The sequence below is a fragment of the Pteropus medius genome, unplaced genomic scaffold, assembly GCF_902729225.1.
Source record: "Pteropus medius unplaced genomic scaffold, Ma_sr-lr_union100, whole genome shotgun sequence".
In the NCBI taxonomy this organism is placed as follows: domain Eukaryota; kingdom Metazoa; phylum Chordata; class Mammalia; order Chiroptera; family Pteropodidae; genus Pteropus; species Pteropus medius.
The window spans coordinates 4,976,874-4,980,437 of NW_024345600.1; the positions used below are offsets into that span (position 1 = coordinate 4,976,874).

A 3,564-nucleotide genomic window follows, 5' to 3' on the forward strand; every position below is an offset into this window, starting at 1 on the left:
AGCACCAAATTGGAACCAGTTAGGAGCATTTGACCCACTGGAGCTCAGAGGTAGACTTTTATAGACAAAAGTCGAAAGCAAGGAAGTTGTTTGTTTGGCTATAGCTTACAGCCTAGTTGGCTATTTGTGATTGGTTGTCTTTAGCTTTTGATTTCCTAACCTCGAGTCACTTATAGGCTTAGATTTGGGTTTGCTTATGTAGACCACCATGGCTTCAGAGCCACCTCAATCTAATGGCTCCCTGTTTAATTAAACAATTTTTATTTTATTTATTATTATTATTTATGCCTACAGCACCTGGTCTTCCTAGGTGGTCTCCCATCCAAGTACTAACCAGGCCCGACCCTGCTTAGCTTCCAAGATCAGACGGGATAGGGCTTGTTCAGGGTAGCATGGCCATAGACCATGGACTGTGGCTCCACTGAGGCATGAACCCAGGACCTTCTGCGTGTAAAGCAGATGTGTTAACTGCTACACTATGGAACCACGTCCTAATTAAATAATTTTTAATGCAGATTTAGGGAGAGTTCCATGAAAAAATTGTGGGGAAGTCGGTGGGCATCAAACTTTAGCACATCAAAACCATCCTATGTATATCAAATGAAGATTCCTGAGCTCCTTCTTTGGGGATTTCAGTCTGGTATGCTTGTGGTTGGGGTAAGAATCTCCACTTTGAAACCACCTCTAGTAGGTCTTAAAGTAAATGTAGTCTTTCTTACTTTATACCAGTATTTCTCAAAACTCAGCATGCATTAGAATTCCCTGAGGACATGATTGCCAGATAAAATACAGGATGGGCAAATAAATTTGAATTTCAGATAAACAACAGATAAATTTTTAGTATATCTCATACTGCAATATTTGGGACAAATCATCTGTTGTTTTAACTGAAAGTCAAATGTACTTTCTCTCCATGCGTCACTAAATACAAATTAGTTTAAATCTTCTTTGTGGCAGATTTTGAGATGTCTAGTCTTTCTAGGAAATTTCAAAATGTACAATCTTACCAGATTATTCTCTTTATCACTGATTCTCCTATTAACCTTCTCAAAGAATGTTCTGTCCTACTTCTGGGGTCACTTCAGTAACTTATTGGGTAACAAAAAGCTCAAGAATCTGTTATAATTTTTCATAATTTTATTATCTTTGTTTCTCTTTTTACTTTCATTCCTCCTTCTCCATTTCCTGCCTCCCCCACCCTTCCTTCTTCCTTCCTTCCTTCCTTCCTTCCTTCTTCCTTCCTTCCTTCCTTCCTTCCTTCCTTCCTTCCATTTTTCCTCCACTCTCTTCTCTTTCCTTCTTCCCTGCCTTCTCCCCAAGCCTTCCATGTCAAAATTAAAATCTGCAGAATCAAGTTAGGGCACTAGGGACCAACCTACGTTATTGTGTTCCAGGAGGAGATTCTATTCTGACTGTCCTTTGGCTAGAACAAGTTCCCAGTCAGGGGAAAAAGAGAGCTTCAAGAAACAATTGCTTTGCCTGACAATCTGTTGGGAGGGTGATGGATGGCACTGCAGTTACGACTTCAAGAGCTGCAGGAAAAGGAGGGGAGTCATTGCCAGGCAGAATGAGGGGAGGAGGTAGCTGGGAGAGCCAGTCAGGAAGAGCTTATGAAAGGGGTGGAGAATGCAGTCTGTGCATGCTGCCTACAGGATCTTTCTGCAGATATTGTGTCTTTGTGAGCTGACTGCAGAGGCCATGTGCATGCAGAATGTATGTGAATGTATGTGTTGCTTATTTCAGATTATGAGTCTGCGTGAACTGCTGACTGTGAGAAATGGGACTATATTGTTGAAAGGATTTTGTAGTCAGAGTGTTTGTTTGTGGTTGTGTGGTATGTGTGACTGACTTTTTGCCAAATGCACTGTTCCGATTCCAGCTCTGAAAGTTTAGTGGAAGTCTGGCTGACTGAGTCAAGACACAACAAAGTCAGAAGGAAATACGGGGGCAACATCAGATGGAAATAAAGAGAGAAGCCGTTGCAAGAAGAGAAAAGAAAAAGGAGATTTGCAGAAAGGGGAAAAGAGAAAACAGAAGATAAACAATAGGAATTCCTCCCTTAGAAAAGGAAGAAATTTAAGAGGAGGGAAAGAAAAGCAACATTTCCAGAGATAGGCACTATATACCCTATTTCTTCTGATACATTGGTGAGATAGTTTCTAGTTTTTCTTTCTTATTTCTTTCTAGATGTGATTTATCTTGACATGCATATTACGGGCATGTTTTGGTTACACCAGGGGTATTTAAAAACTTAACAATTATCTAGAAAGGAGTGTTAACAGTTCTTAGATGAGAAAAAAATATATTTTTTTGTTTAGGAGAGCTAGTGGACATAATGGAAAGACATTCAGTTTTGATCAGATTAATTCAACAAGATTTATTTATTTATTTTTGGTGATTAAAATAACGTGACGTGCCTGGCATATTTCAAAAGTGGGGGTGTTGAGATACACTATCTCTGTGTTCCAAGGATGGTTATTGTTACTACTATAATTATTAACAAAATTTAATAGAGACCCCCATAACTGGAATGAAGATTTAACTTCGTCATGAGAACTTCTAGAGCTAGACGAATAAACACAGAGGCAGCATAACTTTGAAGTTGGATGTGAGCTGGGGAGGGAAGTCTTAGTTGGGAGCATTCCAGTTTTGCTTTGTTGCCACAACACTACATATTTTTGATGATTTCAAATCTCAACCATTATGTCTTTCTTAGCTTGTGCTCATTTCATTTTTTAAACCTAAGTAATTAGAAATTATTAGAATTATATTTCCAATACTACTTTTGCTCCTTTCATGAATGTCTTTTGTTTCATTTAGCCATCTTTGCCTCTTTTTCTTTGTACTGTTTTTAAAACCTGTCTCCCTCCATTGTTGTTCCTCTCCATCATGTTTCCCTGGATTTGATTAAAATTCTCTGTTATCGAAATAATTCTTTTTTAGGCTTGTCTTTCTTCTCATTCCTTTCTTGAGTGTCTTTGTCTCCAGCGGAGGAGGTCTGATGGTGATACAGAGGTAGGGAACGAGGCCTGGAAGAGAGCAGGCTGGGAGAGGGGAGGAGGAAGTGGTGCTTCAGCTGTTTCTGTAATCAGCCTATAAAAGGCTGCCTTAAGCCCGCCTCTGTAAATTCCTCCTCTCTTGCCCTACAGTTCTCCCTATCAATGTCTCGCTATTTTCCCACCTTAAATTCCACCTCCCCTGCCCCCCACCCCAATTCTTGATGACATCACTCTCTACCAGCTGTGACTGCCAGGGACACTGACCTACTTTTGACCTCTCTATTAGGCATTAAACCCTGCTTTCTCTGCTCAATCCTTTTTGTCCCAACATATCAGTGGATCCCTTTTTAAACGTCAGAACATTTCACAGTCTCCCACAAGATAGTAGTTGTATTGTTAGTATCTGAAGTTTGAGAAAAAGCATGATAAATAGCTATGATTTTAGCAATTCATTTATGACTTAAATGGATTTGTACTTTGTTAATCAAAATAGAAGCTATATATTTGGATAACTTTGTTGAATCTTTATAGGTATACTTGGTTAATTGACTCTTAGATCCTTTGT

At 39.3% G+C, this 3,564-nt stretch overlaps 1 long non-coding RNA gene and 1 other non-coding gene across 2 annotated transcripts; one reads left to right on the forward strand and one right to left on the reverse strand.

Annotated features, from left to right (window-relative positions):
* Window positions 1-285: 285 nt before the first annotated feature.
* LOC120611779 (5S ribosomal RNA) lies at window positions 286-404 on the reverse strand. The gene has a single exon (XR_005655293.1). It is a non-coding gene; the product is annotated as a 5S ribosomal RNA (ribosomal RNA).
* Window positions 405-1,525: 1,121 nt separating this feature from the next.
* LOC120611751 (uncharacterized) lies at window positions 1,526-2,932 on the forward strand. The gene is made up of 2 exons (XR_005655276.1): window positions 1,526-1,723; window positions 1,880-2,932. It is a non-coding gene; the product is annotated as an uncharacterized LOC120611751 (long non-coding RNA).
* Window positions 2,933-3,564: the final 632 nt, after the last annotated feature.